The following is a 13,127-nucleotide window of genomic DNA, read 5'->3' on the forward strand; positions in this document are numbered from 1 at the left end:
TGTGTATAATATAATGATTCAACTAGTCTATACATGACTCAGTGCTCATTAAAATAAGTGTACTCTTGATTTATTTGATTTAATTTACTTTTAATGATTTAATATTTTTCATTTTTAATGTTTAATAGGAGAAATGGAAAATGTTATTTGATTAATACAAGTGTTATAGCCAATTATTTGATAAGCTATACATTTATTTTTATGGAGAACATTGCATGTGACAGTTTGTTGAAATATTCTTTGTTAGAAATTTCAAAATTAGATTTTATGGCATCAATTGTAGAATCTATATGTAGAGGCTGCCAGTGTTGTGTGGTCTTAAAAGCCATATTGATATCAGGACCCCCAGGATCATTTGTCACTTCCTAAAGTGACCAGCTTTAATTCTGGCTTCCACCAGCCTATTTTTTAATCATGAATCTGGTCTATTTTTTAACCAGGAATTGCTCAGTTTGACTTCAAGCCAGTAGAGTTCCCCAATATTTAATTTAGCTATGTGTTAGATTTATATACATGTCTAAATGTTAAAATATTTAGAAGATAAAAATTGAAACAGTGTATTTTTAAGCCTTCTGTTCAAGTAGCTATATTATTTTATACAAAGGTCATTTCACAAATACTTTCCTTGAACAATCTCTAATCAGACCTAGCTCATGGGCTCTGACAGGGAAATAACTCACTAAACTATTTTTCTAGGCTAATGATATTGGGATGTAGAGGTCATTTTGGTTTACAAGTCCAAATGAATTTCAGTTTCCTGATAAATAAGAATCCTTGTAAATAACCTAAGAATATGCTCTCTCAACTACTGTTATGTACACCTTGCTAGCCTAAGAAAAAGAATATTGCCATTTTTATGGATTCATTAAACTAGTGGGGGCTACTTGTTCATATCTTTCCATTGAAATAGTCTATATAAATATTAATCTTAAAAAAGGCTAAAATTCTCTATACATCATTATTTATTCCAACATGAAATTGGAAGAAGTTACCCCTCAAGGACCATAGCTACAGCCTAATATTTGCTCCAAAAATCAGAACAGAACAGAACAACCATCAGAGCGCACACAAAAAAACTGTGTTAATTTTCTGAAGCTGTAGGATCTGGGAGTCAGGAATATGTCTGAAAAGTAAACAGAAAAAAACCCAGTGCTGTTTCTGAGGATTAATATTAATTTGTTGCATATTATGACAGAAAATAATAACTTTAAAGATCAAGTAATATATTCAAAATTGAAAAACATTTAGTAATTACACTAATTTGCAATGAAGAAGAAATAAATGACTAGAGGCCAAATGTGATAAACCTAATAATTGTATAATATCCAGAGACTTGGGGGAGTGTATAATTAAAGTAGGTTTTCCATTCAAAGATTTTATAGACATATTTTATCTATATAATTTGTCTTTTTATTTGTATTAGTTTAACATGTGACTTAAATTTTAGTTTATTATAAACATGATGGTTTTTCTCACTCTTCCTCAGAGAACTGATTCATGAAAGATTATTGATAAAGCTAAAATCATAATGTTCCTCTTGTGTTAAATGAAAATTTATGTAAAAAGTATTACTTTAATATAACAAGAGGTATTTGCATTGAAATAGATAATTCAAGATGTATACATTTAAATGGAGAAACTTTGGGAGATTAAGCCCTTATTTTAGTAGTATTCATTTGGCTGGGGGAAAAAACAACTAGACTTGTTAGAATATATTTGTTATTAAAAAAATATTAGGTTCATATTGAGGCATCACAAAAAAATCCCAAATTCTTTAACAGGACATTTTCTGTTACAAATGACACAGAATAACTCACAATAGATTAAACAAGAAGTAAAATGTATTGCTTTAATCAAAGAGTGAAGAGAGCTAGCTTCACTTAATCTCTATACAGTAGCTCAAACAATGTCTGCCTTCCTTGGTCAGCTTTATGTCACATCCCACGGTACCCAGCTAAGGGCTCTTCAATGTGTTACCTCAGTGGCGACAGCAGTTTCATTCGCACATTCTCCCGTGTAATCCATTAGCTGGGCCTAACTGCAACACCTGTTTCGTAGGTGCATCTCCTGAAAACTCCAATCAAAAATCTTCCCTGTTTCTCCACAACAAGAGAGATGTAATATGTTGATGGGCCTAAGACAATCATGGTATGCTCTTGGAGCTGAAAATAGACTCATTTTCATGGTAATAACATGGATAAAGATGGGGGAGAAGCAAATTTCCCAACAAAATCAACACCAGCGTCATATGGGTGAGAGAAGAGGAAAAAGGAGAGCCAGGGAGTACATGTCCATGAAAAGCAATAGTATTAATAGTAGTGGGACTGGTAGATTTGAGCGAATGCAAGTAGTGTAATCAAAATGCAACTATAATTTTGTCTCTCCCTGCCCTTCAGTGGGGGAATCATTTTTCTTCTACCACTAAATGACAACTCTGAGAAGCCTTGTAATTTTTCTGTCACTTGTAGTCATAAAGAATCCCAGGGCTATTTTATTCAAAAAATGAAGTCTTTATTTCAAAAGGAATATTTTGGATCCAATGTATTTAGCAGTCAGTCTTTATGCAAGAGCAAGTTTTTCCCAAAACCCTCTTTCTTTTTAGATCTTGGTTGCTGGTGGATTGCTTAACTTTTTGGAAGATCTGTGGCTAGCCTCTTTTATCCCATACTCATCTATTTGCTTGGTGCCATGACTGATCCTTCTAGTGTTGGAGTAACTGGAGAGAGCAAAGGGAAGGTTCTCACCTAACTGAGACTTCTTAAGATGGCTTTGGCTCTTTGGCAGATATCTGAAGTTCACTCTGGTCTTTGGTAATGTCATAAAATCTTCAGAGGTCTCTTGCAGGATCTCTGATTATAACACCCATAAGATAGTGAATTTCTTCCCTTTCACCAGCTCTCTGGTCTTCCTTAGCATCTCATTCTCTTTTCCTTACATTCTCTGACAGAAATTCCCTTGTTTTCAGTCCCATTTGGAATAAGTCTAGACTGACTTCCATGTTTGGCTCACACGTGAGAGGCACACTTGCATGTTTTACCTTGCCATTTGTTGAAGGGAAGTTACTTTCCAAATGTAAGTCTCTGTCCTCTCTGCCCAGCTGGCTCAGGCTGATAGCCACCTCCTCATATCTTGAGATTCTTTAGATATCCCTTCTATACGCATCCAGTTCATGCTGGTAATTCTAGGGGGACTCACATGAGCTGTCCCAGGGAGTGTCCTTGAAGTTTCTTCTCCTAGTACCTCCCTTTCTTTCTGTGAGAAAGTGAAAAGCATTAGCACTCCCTCAAGAAATTTCTGCACAGACCCTTGTGACACTTTTTAGACTCTGAGTCAGGGAATTTTGGCCCTCCTCTCTACCCCAACCTCTGTCATAATTTGCAACTTAATTTGTTTCGAAACTAACTTTAGAATTTTAAGATCGGTTATCAACGACATCACACTTAATTTTTTTCAATTTGAATATATCATAATAGCAACGCCAACCTATAATATCAACAGGATAAAATTAAGTACCATTATCTACACTATTTCTTAAATTTTGGTTTCCACAACAACCTGTCTGATGCATGACTCATGAGGAAAGATCAAAATGCCAGCCAATAATAGCCACTATCTATTGACTTCTTCCTGTGTGATCATCTCGTGAGATACTTTACATGTGCTAATATATTCAATCGTTTTTAGTAGCTTACAACATACATATCAATAATATTTTAATTTTACAAATGAGGAAATGGAAGGTACAGCATGGTTAAATAAGCTTGCTCAGAATCCCAGACATAACATATGGCAGACGTAGGATTTAAAGTCAAGCACATGACTTCAGACTCCCAATTCTTAACCGCCCATATTACCTCCTTCTAAAGATTACCAAATGCGTCTATTTCTCAAAGTACTTCATAATGCATAGAAAATAATGTTGCAAAGGAGTTACTTTTCTGTAACAGAGACACTGGAAGTTAAGTAAAAGAGGGAGTTAGTCTATGAGCAAGTATTAACATCCTGTCTTTTTTAGCTCAAAGAAAAGATTGAGCCCCTTCATTCTGAGTTACGTATTTTACTGTCTGAGGTGGGTGTATGCCCTGCAATTTCCACTTTTTAAAACAAATTCTCCTCGGAGGGTGAAGCCGTTAGAGGGAAGAAGAACTTTCCAGAGAGAATAAAAGAAATGACCCCTCCAGCACTCGAGCCCCACTGCCGAGTTAAAGACACGTGTGCAAATGGAGACTCATCTCAGTAGCAACACATTGCGCCTATACTTTCCCAAGATACAGAGCTTTGTTTGGTTAGTGATAAAAAAAAGTAATTTAAAAACTCTCGTCATAGAAAGTGAAACTTTTCAGTAAATAGCAGCCTTATCATTCAGAACTGTTCAGTGGCTGGAAGTTCTTTTCTCTTGTGACGGGGATAAAACACACGTCATGTAACAGGAGCATCTCCTGCTCTCCTCGCACACAAGTTGCAGTTAGGGTCATATCGTGTCATATTCTGCACACGGCAATTGTTTAATGTTGTGCTTGGTGCTGCACTAAGTACCGTATCATTCATCCTAGATGACTCCCTTGGAAATTGCTTCTAAAAGTTTGTGCCAAAAATGCTCATGAAGTGAACAATTTACTATCCGTTAGCTATTAAGATACTGAAAACTGTCACTTCAGGAAATTGGATACTGTACCCTGTAAAACATGTTGTTCTGAAGCTTTGCTTCAACAGTTACTACCTATCATCCATCAGCTTGCTAGTGTTGTGTTTAGTCAGTTGTTAAATTTAATACTGTAATAACATTCAGAGGTTAGGAAAAGAGAAGTACTGAAATCTCATGCACTGTTTTGCATCTGAACAAACCGAAGGTGTTCATATCTGTGCTATTGTTTGCCTTTTCTGTTTTCTTTATTTAGCTATCGAGAAAGTCAAGTTATTTCTGGGCATCTGCAAGTTTGTTCTACACTGTTACTCCTGATCACTTTCATCGATGTTAGTAGACACTGTATTGACATCACTTGCAGAGAATGTCAGTATTGAGAACTAACATTTTTATTTCAGGTCTTTTCCAACAGTATCTAGTTGTTGTTTATTGGATTTCTATGACAGAGGGGTGGACTAAAACTTGCTTATTATTGACCGTTTAAATGGCAAACATGTTTATGAGAAGTGAAATATATATATACGAGTAATAACAATTATAAAGCTGAATAACAACTCAAATGCATGCTTAACTTCTAAAAGCTCGACTTAAGGTCCTGTTCCAGTATGAAGTTATTTCAGATTTTCTCATCCTACAGTGACTTCTCCCTATTCTGAAATCCCATTCATCCTCTTACCTGACAAGTAATCAATTACAGCCACCTGACATTTTTGAAGTAACGGATTGCCATTTAACATATGTGTTAATATTTCATATTTAAAACTGCACAATAATGAGCATAATAAATTTATAGTTTGTTCAAACTGTTCTAGAAAGTCAGAATGATGGAATATAGTTCTAACACTGAGTCAGTTAAAGTCTCTCTAGCTCAGAGATTTATTTATTTATTTTTAATTATGTTCTGTTAACCAATATATAGTACATCATTACTTTTTGATGTAGTGTTCAACGATTCATTATTTGTGTGTAACACCCAGTGCTCATCACAACACGTGTCCTCCTGACACCCAGTTACACCATTCCCTTGCCCATGTCTGTAACCTTCAGTTTAATTCCTGGAATCTAGAGTCTCTCATGGTTTGTCTTCCTCTTTGATATCTTCCTATTCAGTTTTCTCTCCCTTCCCCTGTGGTCCTCTGTGCTATTCCTTATGTTCCACATATGAGTGAAACCACATGGTAATTGTCTTTCTCTGCTTCATTTATTTCACTTAGGATAATCCCCTCCAGTTCCATTCATGTTGATGCAAATGGTGGGTATTATTCCTTTCTGATGACTGAGTAATAATCCATTGTATATATGAACCACATCTTCTTTATCCATTCATCTGTTGAAGGACATCTTGGCTTCTTCCACAGTTTGGCTATGTATTTTTTTTTTTTTTATGAGCTTAAATTTACTTTAGCACCCCACAGTGGCTCAGTCAGCTAAGCGTGGGACTCTTGATTTCTGCTCATGACCATGATCTTATGGTCCTGAGGTTGAGCCCTGCATTGGACTCTGTGCTGGCCCTGGAGCCTGCTTAAGATTCTCGCTCTTCCTCTGCCCGGTCACCCGCTCAAAGAAAAAAAAATTACTTTAAATGAAGTGCCTGAATATTAAGTGTTCAGTCCAATGAGTTTTGAAAATTTCATACACTTTTGTAACCATCACTCAAACTCTTCCATCACCTGAGAAAGTTCCCTCATTCTCCTTTCCAACCAGTTCCTACCACCATCCCACTATCTGGGGCAATCGCTTTCTGATTTCTATTCCTATAGATTAATTTTGCCCGACTTTGACTTCATATGACTGGAACACTTAGAATATATTTTTTATGCCTGTCTTCTTTTGTTTAACATAATATTTTTGAGATTCATCCATGTTGTTGTATGTGTCTCTAATCCATTTGTTATTCTGTTCTTATGAATAAAACAGAATTTGTTTTCAATTCCTGTTCTTTGACATTTGGGTTGTTAAAAATTTTTGGCTATTGTAAATTTATGTCTTAACTTGTCTCCAATAACATGAATGTATTCAATAGGTCTTAAGTAAATCTCCTTTGTTAATATTTAGAACTACAATTAAAATTGTAGAGTGCCTTTGTAACTTTACTGAAGCAGCTTAGTTTCTTAGTAGTTTTCTTGGTAGATTCCTTAGGATTTTTGAAGTAGACAATCATTATATCCTTTTAATTTTTCCTCTTTAATCTTTATATAATTATTTTTTTGTTCCTGTGTTATTGCATCTGCAAGTACCTTTAATGCAATTTTGAATAGAATTAGTGAGAGCAAATATCCTCTCCTTGTGGTAATATTGCACCACTAAGTATGATATTAGCTGTAGGTGTTTTTTTGTAGATACTTTCTAACTAATTCAGAAAGTTCTCTTATAAGTTTACTGAGAGTTTGATCATAAAAGGGTATGAATTTTGTCAATAACTTTCACTGCATTACTAAGATGATTTTTATCCTTAATTCTCTTAATGTGATTAATGTTATTAATTGATTTTCAAAAAATAACCCCATCTTGAATTCTTGAGATAAAACTCAACCCACTTGATCATGACTCATTCTCCCGCCCCGCCCCATAATATCCAATTTCTCTGTCATTATTCTGTGGTCCCAGGGTTAGGCTGGACTTCATAGCCTCCTTCTGAATGTTTTCCTTGAATTGGTATTATTTATTTCTTTAATGTTTGAAGGATTTCACTGGTGAATCCATCTGGGCTTTGAATTTTTTTTTGTGGGAAAGTTTTTGATTGGGAATTAAATTTTTTCAATAAATAAAGATATATTCAGATCATCTCTTCTTGCTTAAGTAATTTGTTTCAGTTTTGGTAAATTGTATTTTTCAATACATTAAAGTTGCTCAATTTATTGAAATAATGTTGTTTCTAATATCCTCTTATTATCCTTTTACTATCTGTTGGATCTGTAGTGATTTGCTCCTGATATTGGCAGTTTGTTTTATTTTTTCTTGATCATTCTTTCTCTAGTCTTATCAATTCTATTAATCTTATCATAGAACCAATTTTTACTTCATTTCTTTTCTCTATTGTTTTTCTCTGTTCTACATAAATATTTCATATCCTATTATTATTTTTCTTCTACTAATGTTGCATTTAATTTGCTTTTCTTTCAAGGTGGAAGTTTTAGAAGACCTAAATATTAAATCTTTCTCCATTTCTCATATGTTCATTTAAAGCTAGACACTTTCTTTTACACGTCAATTTAGCTACATTACAAACATTTTGGAAAGTTATATTGTCATTATCATTCAGTTAAAAATGTTTTCTAATTTCCTTTGTGACTTCTTCTTAGACATGGGAAAGTGGGCAACTAATTGTCCTATTTTAGCTAAAAGAAACAAAAAATCTAGCTCTTTATATGTGTTGTCTTTTCAATATTTTTCCTGGCAAACTGCAACCGAGAAAGAGAAAAAAGTTTATCTAGAGTTTAATTAATGGCCTTTGTTGCTAGGCTACAAGATAAGAAAAGCAAGGCACTCAGAGCTTTTGGCATGATTTAAAGTGTCTGTACAATTTCCTCTTATTTAGAATGAGTTTATAGAATATTCTTGATAAAGAGAAGACCATCTTGACAAATTCAGTCTTAGTTTAAAAACAGCTCTTTAACTCTCCCCCATTTTACCACCATGTGAAAATTATGCAAACATAATATTCTAGTTAGCACAATAGTGGGGTTAATTACCCATGATTTAAATTGTCGAGATTTATATATTGGCTTAATGTGTACAATAAGCTACCATTGTTCCCCAAAATTATATTTACAAAAATATAAAATTGTATGTGTTCTCCTTTGCTGTATCAAACTGAAACTACTAACTTAGCTTGAACATAAATGTGCTTTTTGGTGGCCTTTGCCTGGTGTGCTTTACTTAACACAATCTCAATAAATATTTGAAAAATCAGTGTTATATAGGACACAGTTAGTGACTATAATACAATTAAGTTATAGAGCAATAAAAAATTAAATAAATAAACAAAACAAAATCCTTCTATAAATTGGAAAAACTAATCATAATGGAAATTAAAATTTTTTAGAAATAAGTAACATTGAAAATCTTACATTTTAGAACTTGTCAAATGACATGGAGTTTTGGCATATTTAAAGCTCATCCTACCTGAGGCACCTGGGTGTCAGTTAATTGACTGTCTTTGGCTCAGGTCATGATCCTGGAGTCCTGGGATTGAGTCCTGCATCAGGCTCCCCACTCAGAGGGGAGTCTGCTTCTCCCTCTACCTCTCCCCCTGTTCATGCTCTCTCTCTCTCATTCCCTCTTTCTCAAATAAATAAATAAATAAAATCTTAAAAAAATGAGAGAGCTTTAAAAAAAAAAACAAAACTCATCTTACCCAGTTTATTTTTTTTCACTGTTGAAACACTTTGTTAGAAGTTAGTCATTGTGATCAAATCAGATATGATCTTGCCTTCTAAGAACTTAAAATCAATTAAGTTTCATTTATTCATTATTCTCTCATGCATTTTCTCATCAAATTGGTGAAAGTTGATGCATTGATGTTTAGATTATATAGAACCTGTTTTCTAGACACTTTAGAAACTGATTAAAAAGGACATAGAATATAGATTATATATATGTATATACATGAAATATATGTAATATGTATTATATTGCCCACTGTAATATATATTTCATTATATATTATAATATATGATTCTACTGAAAATGTATAGTGACAATAATGCAAGGGAGAAGCAATATGTATAAAAAGAGATACATATAAAAAATATTATGTAAGTTCAAAGCACAGACAACTTCTTCTGCTTGGAGAAATTAACCAGGATAACACACACACAAATGAAAGAGAATTAAAAAGAGTATTACTGAAATAATAATTATATTATTTTATTTGACATATGTAAAACATTTCCAAAATTATTAAATTATTTGTCATTACTTAAGGTTGTGAAAGAGAGACTTTTTTAGGGTAACATCAAATAGGAACATACTGATAGGCATGGGATCTATACAGAGTGATATCTATTATCCAAATCCAAAGTGTTTCTCCATCTTCAAGCAGGGGAAGAGCTGTGGCCAGTAGTAGAGAAGGATGTGGGCAAGGAGGATCTACTGGTAGACAAGTGTCCTTAGGTCTCTCACATTTCTGTATATTTTGCTAGCAGATGCCTTGATGGCCTTTGTTCTGGATTACCTTTTCAAAGATGTTTGTAGTGCCTACATCTGGAGCAAGCACCAAGCATCTTTATTGTCCAGTGTAATAAAGATAAAGTCTCTTTCCAGGCCATAGGCCCACAAGGTGCTTCCACACTGTGCCCTGAGACTTGGGGTCATGGGACATGGAACTTGTGCCATGAGTAATAAAGTCCTTTGCCTCTGATCCAGAAATCCTGTGTCAGCATTCGTAACTGTAGCACAGTAACTTGTAAACTGGCAAGTAATATTTCAGACAATTCACAAAGTCTCTATCATGACTGGAAGTGAAAAAAGAAACTGAATAGCCTGGAGGAAGGCAAGAATATTGAATTGACTCAAATAGAGATTTTAATTGCATTGGGGAAATACAGTTTCATAGACTGCTTAGGGTCTAAAGAACTAAGGACTCTGGTAGAACTGGTTTCAAGTACTACCTATAATTTCTTGTCACATGAAGACTCTACATGGGTGAAATACAAGGCATGACCGTTACATAAAGACTCTTTTGCACATCCTTCAAAACTTAGTGTTGATGTTTGGTGAAGTAACTAGGAGCTTGACTCTACCATTTCCTTGCCTTCATCTAGGAATAGACATACTGGGTATTAGTTTAAGAAAAAAAAAGTGAGCATTCTTACCTGATTATTATTCTGGCTGTTCCTGAATCAAATGGTGCCACAGAACTAAGTCAAAGTTCCTCTATCATGAAATATAAATTACCTAACATTCAAAAGCATTGATTTTAACCAGAGATCTGGTAAGTTTTATAGATAACTTCCCAATGCACATACTATGATAAGATGACCAGTGGGTATGCCAATACCATGGCTTCCAGAATTTAATAGGTAGTTAAATAGCTATAGAAATGGAAGGCAGACAACTGAACAAAAGAGAAGGGTGATAAGATGATCTAAACAGTCTTAAATCTGACTGCAAACTCTTTACCCAAATTACAGATGGCCTTAGGCAGGTGATAAGACAAATGATCCAATCCTTGTTGGGTATTTGTAATTAGTATTATTTTATTTTTTAATTGTTTTTTAATTTAAATTCAATTAATTAACATATAGTGTATTATTAATTTCAGAGGTAGAGGTCAGTGATTCGTCAGTCTTACATAATACCCAGTGCTCATCACAACACATGCTCTCCTTAATGTCCATCACTGAATTACCCCATCCCCCCACCCACCTCTCCTCCAACAAACCCTTTGTTTGTTTCCTACGATTAAGAGTCTCTTATGGTTTGTCTCCCTCTCTGATTTCATCTTGTTTTATTTTTTCAAAGTTATGGAAAAAGATGCAAGTCTAGGTGTGGGGAGAAGGCATAAACAGTATTTCTTCTGCCCACCCCCAATTCCTGAAACCTGATGAATGTTGAGATCATACACACCTGCTCTTATTCAGTCTTTCAAAGGAAAACATCATTTGCTTCAGATAACTTAAATGGTGTTACACTTATACTTCTGTACTTATGATGACCCTGAAATTTGCTGTGTTGTCAGAAATAATGGTTATATGTGTTGTGTGTGCAGCCTCAGGGAAACAACTGAAACTATTTTCCATTTTCAATGTGCCACTTCACTAATAGCCTGGGGTAGATTTTTCAACCATGCTTCTCATTTATATTTTGGTGTGTAAAAATAGAAGCTGGGAAAAAAAGAACAGGATCTGGTATATCACAGCTGACATGTTTCTGAGTTCTCACACAGCATTCATTTCACTAATTCCTGGCAATCAGAGAAAAGAAGCAGGGAAAAGCAAAAGGAAGCTCTTGGGTAGTATTAATTCTCCTCCTAATTGGAGGGGCCTTTCCTGTGCATTATAGCTAAAGAACAAGGTCAAAGAGCCTCATTGGTTGTACCACACAGAAGTGCCACACAACGACAAAGACTAGAATTCTTATGTGTGGTGTTATAAAGATTTTATTTATTTATTTGTCAGAGAGAGACAGAGAGCACAAGTAGGGGGAGCAGCAGAGACAAGGGAGAAGCAGGCTCCCCGCTGAGCAAGAAGCCCGATGCAGGACTCAATCTCGGGACCCTGGGATCATGACCTGAGCTGAAGGCAGACACTTAACCGACTGAGCCACCCAGACTTTCCTGGTGTGGTGTTATAAACAGCAGGAATAAAAAGAGAGAGATCAGGTCTTCCTACTGAATTTGAGGATCCCAGGCAGGCATGCACTGGATACCCACTGAGATGCTTAACAGTGCATTAAGTGCCGTCAGAGACTTGGATCGGAGGTTCTAGATGTGTCACACTGCAGCCATATTCTACTGAGAGAACCTGCTGAACAGCTCCAGGATCTCTACTGTAGACTTCAAATAGTTTGAAATATAGAACTGGAATCCAATGAAAGCAGTTTCTAAATTTTCCTGGAGCCTTAAGTCTCAACAGGGAAGTTACCACCCCCTAAAGAAAGTTTTGACAGTTTGTGAGGAGTGTTTTGCTTGTCACCGTGATTGGGGGGAAAGGTGTCAGGAGCTGAAGATTTTTAATCAGAAGCTGTAAGGTATGTTAGACATTCTGAAATGTCTGGGATGGTCCTTCACAATGAAGACTTATTCTGCATTTCAAAAAATTCAAAAATCTCTCTCAGCTAGAATTACATGAAAAGGCTATTTAAATCTTATGTGATACAAAACATGCTCTGTATTCAAACATAAATTTCAGAATCTTAAATATGTACTAAAATGTCTGGGGTAGGGAGGTGCCTGGATGGCTTAGTAGGTTCATGATCCCCGGGTCCTGGAATCATGCCCCTCCCCCCACCCCAGTAGCTTCTCCCTCTGCCCCTCCCCTCTGCTCTGTGCTCTCTCTCTCTCTCTCAAATAAATAAATAAAATCTTAAAAAAAAATGTCCAGGGTAGGATACTACAATATATACAATATACATTTTAAAAAGACATATTTTGTTGTTATTTTTTTAAAACTACCAAGAATTAGTGTTCATTCATTTCAAGAAATTGAATTTTGGAAGTCAAAAAATCATGGTACTAAAGTTTTCAGTAAAACATTCCTGTGCCACTATACATCTGTAGCTGGGTTTCATGACTGTGTGTGTGTGTGTGTGTGTGTGTGTGTGTGTGTGTGTGTATGTAGACATGATTTCTTAGGTCTTCTTGTGTGCTCATACTTAAGCAGTTCTAAATAAAACTATTTTGTTATAAATTACATTATCTTTTCTCTCCTTTATAGTAAAGTTTGTATATTGTGTTTTCGAACTGTGTGTGGGTAAATGAGGTATTATGAAATATTTGCTATTAAAAGTGGGACTTTTGTTCTGAGATACTTGACAACTA

The sequence above is a fragment of the Halichoerus grypus genome, chromosome 1 (genome assembly GCF_964656455.1).
Source record: "Halichoerus grypus chromosome 1, mHalGry1.hap1.1, whole genome shotgun sequence".
NCBI lineage: Eukaryota > Metazoa > Chordata > Mammalia > Carnivora > Phocidae > Halichoerus > Halichoerus grypus.